Below are 8792 nucleotides of genomic sequence, written 5' to 3' on the forward strand. Positions count from 1 at the left end.
TAATCTGGTCTGTCTCTAGCTTTGTCCAGGGAACACTACTCCTGGTCTCTGAGGCTTCAGGCTTTGGCCTTCTTATCCAGCTGCGCTGAAGGTGCTCAAGCTGGCCCAGACAGGGCTTGTTCAACAGGGATGGGGTCCTGCTGCCTTCCCCTAGCAGGGGGTACACTAGACTGACTAAAACTGGTCCCCACCCTTCTAGCAGCAAGTGGGAAAACGCCCACCACACCACAGAGGGGAAGGGGGGGTTAAAATGGAAGGGAAGGTTCCACTCTATGTACCTGTAGCTCTGACATTTATGCTGCCACCTTCTGTTGAACAATGCACATTACACATAATAAACAGTTACAAAATAGAGAATGCACATAGTGAAGAACCTGCAATAAATACGTATGATGACATAGGGTTAACCAATAAAGACACTAGTGAGGTGCAGAAGTGGTAATGCCACTTTGGGGCGTTAAATACTCCCTTACTTAAAAACCAAGCCATCCTTGGCTTGTGCTTAGGGTATAAATATATATACATACAGATGTAGCATCGCTAGCGCTCCTATTTTTCCCATATCGTTGCTTACGAAGGGCGAGTTCTCCTACTTCTCCCCGAACTATATCTGCAATACAGAAAAAGGCCAGTAGATGGCAGTGTCAACCTAAAGTAGTAATGACACTACACTATACTCTGACCGATCCTCCTCTTCAACCTACCCACACATCTCATGCATGAAAAGTTCTGATCCCTAGAGTCTGTGACTGTGGGGATCAGGGATCAGATGCTTGTTAAGTATATATTACCCTATTTCAGGATAAAAGACCATAAGTAAAAGAAAGATTAATAATTCAGTATAGGATCTTCATATATATATATATATAGTTATTAGTATTTATTAGTATATATTAATTTATTAGTATACAGTATTAGTACATTGGCCATCAAAAGATCCATGCACTGTAATCCTGACAGCCGGACATGAGGGGCGACTGAGCACCCCAGTGTTAGCGACGGAGGGGAGCCCAGGGTAGGGATTATGGTAGCTGGTATCAGGGAAGAGTAATCTGAGCTCTGACAGCGGGGAGAAACAAACAAAATAGGGCAGCGCTCAGGTGTAGCCCCGCTCCCTTTGTAATGCCGCTACAGATCCCTCCACTGCCAGCAGCAGGATGCACTGTCCAGTGCCAGCAATCTGCATTTTATATATATATAATCCTGCGATATGATAATAAAAAATCTCATATCATACATGTTAAGTCAAAAATCATGTGGTCTCCTTTATGTTGGGGAGACCACTTGTGACATGAAGACACGTTTAAACAATCACAGGTTCTCAATTAGTCAAAAAAGAAAAGATCTGCCAGTCCCTAAACATTTTGTGGAGGCCAATCACAAGGAGAGGGACCTTAAATTTATGATAGTGGATGAAATCACCCCGTCCAGAAGGGGAGGTGATAGGACACTGGCTCTCAAACAGAGAGAGCTTAGATGGATCCATCGCCTCAATACTTTGAGACCTGGTGGTCTCAATGTTGATTTTAAGTGGAGTGTGATATAAGATGGGGCTGTCTATCGGCCCTGGATTGACCCTCTTCTGGTCGTGCCCTGGTGATATGTGAAGTCGATTTGTGTCATTTATCATTATATAACTGACTTGGATTACTGTATTTACAGTTTCCTTATATCCACTGTTCTAAATAATATATTTCTGTTTTCTTTCTCTAGATTTCTGTCATTTATGCGGCGTTGTTTATGGATGGAGGGCGCGGTTTTCTACGCTCCTCCGTTGAGAATTTGGTGATGGGGGAGATCCATGGGGCGTTAAAGTATTTGTTACATCATACATCATGTGGGTTAACTGTATGGGGTTGTTTGTCTCATGAGTGGTGGTTTCTCTAATTGTCTCACTCTATAGATCCAGGGGACGGTTTTTGGGTTTGGGGTTTACGGGCATAGACGTGTCCTTGACCCCTTACCCTGTATGGACCTGTGGTCGTGTCGTGAGAATGACTGGACCGCTGGCCTTTGTTCCCCTGCTCTATATTAGTATGGCACAGACTTTGAAGGTGTTTCTTCTTAGTGCCGATATACTTACCACGTTCACTCTACTCTCTAAACCTGGATACAGTTGCCGTATGGGGGTGTTCATATGCTCCCGTTTGTTTGTCTTTCTGATTCTTTTGGTTTTTCTGAATTTTCTGATTATGTGCCCCTTGTTTTCTCTCCCGTCTCCTCTTGTTCTTATCTGGCCGCGCCGGCCCACTTTTCAAGCAGGGGCTTGTCGCTGTCTGCGGTGTTTGGCTTGTGGTTGCTATGGTAACGACGCCGGTGGTGCCGACGTCGTTGCCTGGCGACGCTTGCCTCGCGTCGCCTGCGTGACTTGGCCCGACGCCTCCCCTGGACTGGTCATGTGACTGTCTGGTTGGTCATGTGCTTGTTCACGTGTCCGCTGACGTCGTCGCTGGGCTGTGTCTGTGTGGTGTGACGTTGCTTGGATCTTGGGCATGCGCGGTCTGATTGTGAGGACGCGGATTCTTGGCGCCCTTGTTCATGCACCGCCGTGTGAGTTTTTAACTTTATCTGATTATGATCACTTTGAATATTGATACACAGGTGATATCGCATTATAATGATGTGTCCTATTGTCACTAATTAATGCACTAGTATGTTTGTATTACGATGATTAATTTTCTATATGATGTATTATATCTTGTGAAACACAATTGATGTAACCTTCACAATTTTGACATGTTTATTATATTCTATATATGTTTTTATCTTTGATATATTTTTAATTGAATTATTGTCACTTCATTTTTGTGCTATGCATTGTGGGTATATATACCCTGATATGACACTATGTTGTATGCTTGAGAAAGACGGCATTGAGCGGTTGAAACGTTGCAGAGGGGAATAAAGATCCACCATTCTTTCACCTTATTTGGAGTGCTATGAGAAAATAAGGATTGCGCTGCAGGAGAGTATTCTTATTGTATTCAAGTCCAAGGATATTGGTGTTCTATAGACTATGGAAATCTTCAGGCAAACAAGTTCATCTATACACATCCAACTCAGCTATGGTGTGGAAATCTGAAAAAAATAGAAACCGCACTATGGTGTAGTAACTTCTCAGAGGAGGTGTCGCCTGTGAACAGGTTATACTCACAAGACTCAGATGGTATTAGGCATCACAAGCAGGCTCAGCGATGTCATCCACCATGGAACTTCATGCATTGAAGTGAAGGTAAAGCTGAAATGGTCAGAAGGACGCAGGCATGCACTGCGGCTGGTAGATGTTCAATTAGCCTTGGATGTCACCTTCTAAACCGCACGGACAGGGTGCTTTACCGCTTGTATAGAATCTTGCAAAGCTCCACGTTCCCAAAGAAGGAAAAACTCCTTTCACAGGATATCACCAGACTCTCCACTTTTCAGGTTCTCAAAGAAAGGAGGTCAACCAATGAAGTACGTACCACAGTGTTAAATGAAAAAGATTTATTATACTCACAAAAAACACAAGTATAGGAGCGAGTTACAAAAATTACACAGTGCCCGACCCGGGTTTCGCCATGATGCTTCGTCTGGGACGTGTGTTGGTAAGTGGATGCAGCTGAAAATAAAGGATCTGGGGAACCTCCCCTGTTGGGCGTCGTTAAAAATCTTAAAATAGCAAAAGCAATATATTCCATAATATATATACATAGGGATGAGCGAACCCGAACTGTATAGTTCGGGTTCGTACCGAATTTTGGGGTGTCCGTGACACGGACCCGAACCCGAACATTTTCGTAAAAGTCCGGGTTCGGGTTCAGTGTTCGGCGCTTTCTTGGCGCTTTTTGAAAGGCTGCAAAGCAGCCAATCAACAAGCGTCATACTACTTGCCCCAAGAGGCCATCACAGCCATGCCTACTATTGGCATGGCTGTGATTGGCCAGTGCAGCATGTGACCCAGCCTCTATATAAGCTTGGGTTACGTAGCGCTGCACGTCACTCTGCTGATTCAAGCATAGGGAGAGGTTGCAGCTGCGACGTTAGGGCGAGATTAGGCAGATTAACTCCTCCAAAAGACTTCATTCAGTGATCGATCTCCAGCTGTGGATCATTGAAGTGCTAATATCGACTTGCTCCCTTTTTTTAGGCTGCCCAGAGCGTTTTTAGATCACTTTTTTCTGGGGTGATCGGCGGCCATTTTGTGGCTTGTGGTGCGCCAGTACAAGCTATCACCAAGTGTATTTAACCATCAATAGTGTAGTTATTTTTTGCTATATCCTACATCAGCTGCAGGCTGAGCCTGTGTCACCGAAGTGCATTTAACCATCAACAGTCTGGTTAATTTTTGGCCATATACTACATCAGCTGCAGGCTGAGCCTGTGTCACCCAAGTGCATTTAACCATCAATAGTGTGGTTATTTTTTGGCCATATACTACATCAGGGGCAAGTTGAGCCTGTCACCCAGCGCCTAAAAAATAGACCTGACATTTCTATTCAACCAAATCTGTACTGTTTTAGCTGGTCAAGTTATTTGTAGTGACCGTAAAAGCAGACTTTTTGTTCTGGGTTGAAAAACTATTCCCAAATTTGCCATTCTCAAAATAACTAGTTTCTGCTATATGAGGCCTACTTGAAATCTATCCCAAAAAGAATATCTTAGATTCAAGGTGCTGATAGTGTCATTCAGAAAAACTTAACACACACGCTACCGTGCAGATACAAGTCTAATTCTGTGATTAAACCTATACCTGTCACACAGCGCAAAAAAAAATAGGCCTCACATTTCTATTCAACCAATTCTGTACTGTTTTAGCTGGTCAAGTTATTTGTAGTGACCGTAAAAGCACAGTTTTTGTTCTGGGGTGAAAAACTATTCCCCAATTTGCCATTCTCAAAATTGTGGTGAACGGGAACAATGAGGAAAACATCTAATAAGGGACGCGTACGCGGAAGTGAACATGGTCGTGGTGGTGTTAGTGGATCCTCTGGTGCTGGGAGAGGACGTGGCCGTTCTGCCACAGCCACACGTCCTAGTGAACCAACTACCTCAGGTCCCAGTAGCCAGCAGAATTTACAGCGATATTTGGTGGGGCCCAATGCCGTTCTAAGGATGGTAAGGCCTGAGCAGGTACAGGCATTAGTCAATTGGGTGGCCGACAGTGGATCCAGCACGTTCACATTATCTCCCACCCAGTCTTCTGCAGAAAGCGCACAGATGGCGCATAAAAACCAAGCCCATCGGTCTGTCACATCACCCCCATGCATATCAGGGAAACTGTCTGAGCCTCAAGTTATGCAGCAGTCTCTTATGCTGTTTGAAGACTCTGCTGCCAGGGTTTCCCAAGGGCATCCACCTAGCCCTTCCCCAGGGGTGGAAGAGATAGAATGCACTAACACACAACCACTTATGTTTCCTGATGATGAGGACATGGGAATACCACCTCAGCACGTCTCTGATGATGACGAAACACAGGTGCCAACTGCTGCGTCTTTCTGCAGGGATCAAGACTGGGTGGAAGACGATGCAGGGGACGATGAGGTCCTAGACCCCACATGGAATGAAGGTCGTGCCACTGACTTTCAGAGTTCGGAGGAAGAGGCAGTGGTGAGACCGAGCCAACAGCGTAGCAAAAGAGGGAGCAGTGGGCAAAATCAGAACACCCGCTGCCAAGAGACTCCGCCTGCTACTGACCGCCGCCATCTGGGACCGAGCACCCCAAAGGCAGCTTCAAGGAGTTCCCTGGCATGGCACTTCTTCAAACAATGTGCTGACGACAAGACCCGAGTGGTTTGCACGCTGTGCCATCAGAGCCTGAAGCGAGGCATTAACGTTCTGAACCTTAGCACAACCTGCATGACCAGGCACCTGCATGGAAAGCATGAACTGCAGTGGAGTACACACCTTAAAAACAAGGAAGTCACTCAGGCTCCCCCTGCTACCTCTTCTGCTGCTGCCGCCTCGGCCTCTTCTGCTGCTGCCGCCGCCTCGGCCTCTTCCTCCGCCTCTGGAGGAACGTTGGCACCTGCCTCCCAGCAAACATGGGATGTACCACCAACACCACCACCTGCGTCACCAAGCATCTCAACCATGTCACACGGCAGCGTTCAGCTCTCCATCTCACAAACATTTGAGAGAAAGTGTAAATTCCCACCTAGCCACCCTCGATCCCTGGCCCTGAATGCCAGCATTTCTAAACTACTGGCCTATGAAATGCTGTCATTTAGGCTGGTGGACACAGACAGCTTGAAACAGCTCATGTCGCTTGCTGTCCCATAGTATGTTGTTCCCAGCCGGCACTACTTCTCCAAGAGAGCCGTGCCTTCCCTGCACAACCAAGTATCCGATAAAATCAAGTGTGCACTGCGCAACGCCATCTGTGGCAAGGTCCACCTAACCACAGATACGTGGACCAGTAAGCACGGCCAGGGACGCTATATCTCCCTAACTGCACACTGGGTAAATGTAGTGGCGGCTGGGCCCCAGGCGGAGAGCTGTTTGGCGCACGTCCTTCCGCCGCCAAGGATCGCAGGGCAACATTCTTTGCCTCCTGTCTCCTCCTCCTCCTACTCAGCTTCCTCCTCCTCTTCTTGCACCTGCTCATCCAGTCAGCCACACACCTTCACCACCAACTTCAGCACAGCCCGGGGTAAACGTCAGCAGGCCGTTCTGAAACTCATATGTTTGGGGGACAGGCCCCACACCGCACAGGAGTTGTGGCGGTGTATAGAACAACAGACCGACGAGTGGTTGCTGCCGGTGAGCCTCAAGCCCGGCCTGGTGGTGTGCAATAATGGGCGAAATCTCGTTGCAGCTCTGGGACTAGCCGGTTTGACGCACATCCCTTGCCTGGCGCATGTGCTGAATTTGGTGGTGCAGAAGTTCATTCGCAACTACCCCGACATGTCAGAGCTGCTGCATAAAGTGCGGGCCGTCTGTTCGCGCTTCCGACGTTCACACCCTGCTGCTGCACATCTGTCTGCGCTACAGCGTAACTTCGGCCTTCCTGCTCACCGCCTCATATGCGATGTGCCCACCAGGTGGAACTCCACCTTGCACATGCTGGACAGACTGTGCGAGCAGCAGCAGGCCATAGTGGAGTGTCAGCTGCTGCACGCACGGGTCAGTCGCACTGCGGAACAGCACCACTTCACCACCAATGACTGGGCCTCCATGCGAGACCTGTGTGCCCTGTTGCGCTGTTTCGAGTACTTCACCAACATGGCCAGTCGCGATGACGCCGTTATCAGCGTTACAATACCACTTCTATGTCTCCTTGAGAAAACACTTAGCGCGATGATGGAAGAGGAGGTGGCCCAGGAGGAGGAGGAGGAAGAGGGGTCATTTTTAGCACTTTCAGGCCAGTCTCTTCGAAGTGACTCAGAGGGAGGTTTTTTGCAACAGCAGAGGCCAGGTACAAATGTGGCCAGACAGGGCCCACTACTGGAGGACGAGGATGAGGAGGAGGTGGAGGAGGATGAGGATGAAGCATGTTCACAGCGCGGTGGCACCCAACGCAGCTCGGGCCCATCATTGGTGCGTGGCTGGGGGGAAACGCAGGACGATGACGATACGCCTCCCACAGAGGACAGCTTGTCCTTACCTCTGGGCAGCCTGGCACACATGAGCGACTACATGCTGCAGTGCCTGCGCAACGACAGCAGAGTTGCCCACATTTTAACATGTGCGGACTACTGGGTTGCCACCCTGCTGGATCCACGGTACAAAGACAATGTGCCCACCTTACTTCCTTCACTGGAGCGTGATAGGAAGATGCGCGAGTACAAGCGCACGTTGGTAGACGCGCTACTGAGAGCATTCCCAAATGTCACATGGGAACAAGTGGAAGCCCAAGGCGAAGGCAGAGGAGGAGCAAGAGGTCGCCAAAGCAGCTGTGTCACGGCCAGCTCCTCTGAGGGCAGGGTTAGCATGGCAGAGATGTGGAAAAGTTTTGTCACCACGCCACAGCTAACTGCACCACCACCTGATACGGAACGTGTTAGCAGGAGGCAACATTTCAATAACATGGTGGAACAGTACCTGTGCACACCCCTCCACGTACTGACTGATGGTTCGGCCCCATTCAACTTCTGGGTCTCCAAATTGTCCACGTGGCCAGAGCTAGCCTTTTATGCCTTGGAGGTGCTGGCCTGCCCGGCGGCCAGCGTTTTGTCTGAACGTGTATTCAGCACGGCAGGGGGCGTCATTACAGACAAACGCAGCCGCCTGTCTACAGCCAATGTGGACAAGCTGACGTTCATAAAAATGAACCAGGCATGGATCCCACAGGACCTGTCCATCCCTTGTGCAGATTAGATATTAACTACCTCCCCTTAACAATATATTATTCTACTCCAGGGCACTTCCTCATTCAATCCTATTTTTATTTTCATTTTACCATTATATTGCGGGGCAACCCAAAGTTGAATGAACCTCTCCTCTGTCTGGGTGCCGGGGCCTAAAAATATCTGACAGTGGCCTGTTCCAGTGGTGGGTGACATGAAGCCTGATTCTCTGCTATGACATGGAGACTGATTCTCTGCTGACATGAAGCCAGATTCTCTGCTATGGGACCTCTCTCCTCTGCCTGGGTGCCTGGGCCTAAATATGTGACAGTGGTCTGTTCCAGTGGTGGGTGACGTGAAGCCTGATTCTCTGCTATGACATGAAGACTGATTCTCTGCTGACATGAAGCCTGAATCTCTGTTATGGGACCTCTCTCCTCTGTCTGGGTGCCGGGGTCTAAAAATATCTGACAGTGGCCTGTTCCAGTGGTGGGTGACATGAAGCCTGATTCTCTGCTATGACATGAA

General features: G+C 48.4%; 1 long non-coding RNA gene across 1 annotated transcript in view; it reads left to right on the top strand.

Annotated features, from left to right (window-relative positions):
• LOC120987282 overlaps positions 1-7393 on the top strand; it is an 11628-nt gene extending 4235 nt beyond the window's left edge. Inside the window, exons 3-4 of the long non-coding RNA XR_005775978.1 lie at positions 4982-4984; positions 7384-7393. This is a non-coding gene — a long non-coding RNA (uncharacterized LOC120987282). The remainder of the gene's footprint in view (positions 1-4981; positions 4985-7383) is intronic.
• The last annotated feature ends 1399 nt before the right edge of the window (positions 7394-8792 follow it).

The sequence above is a fragment of the Bufo bufo genome, chromosome 1 (assembly GCF_905171765.1).
Source record: "Bufo bufo chromosome 1, aBufBuf1.1, whole genome shotgun sequence".
NCBI lineage: Eukaryota > Metazoa > Chordata > Amphibia > Anura > Bufonidae > Bufo > Bufo bufo.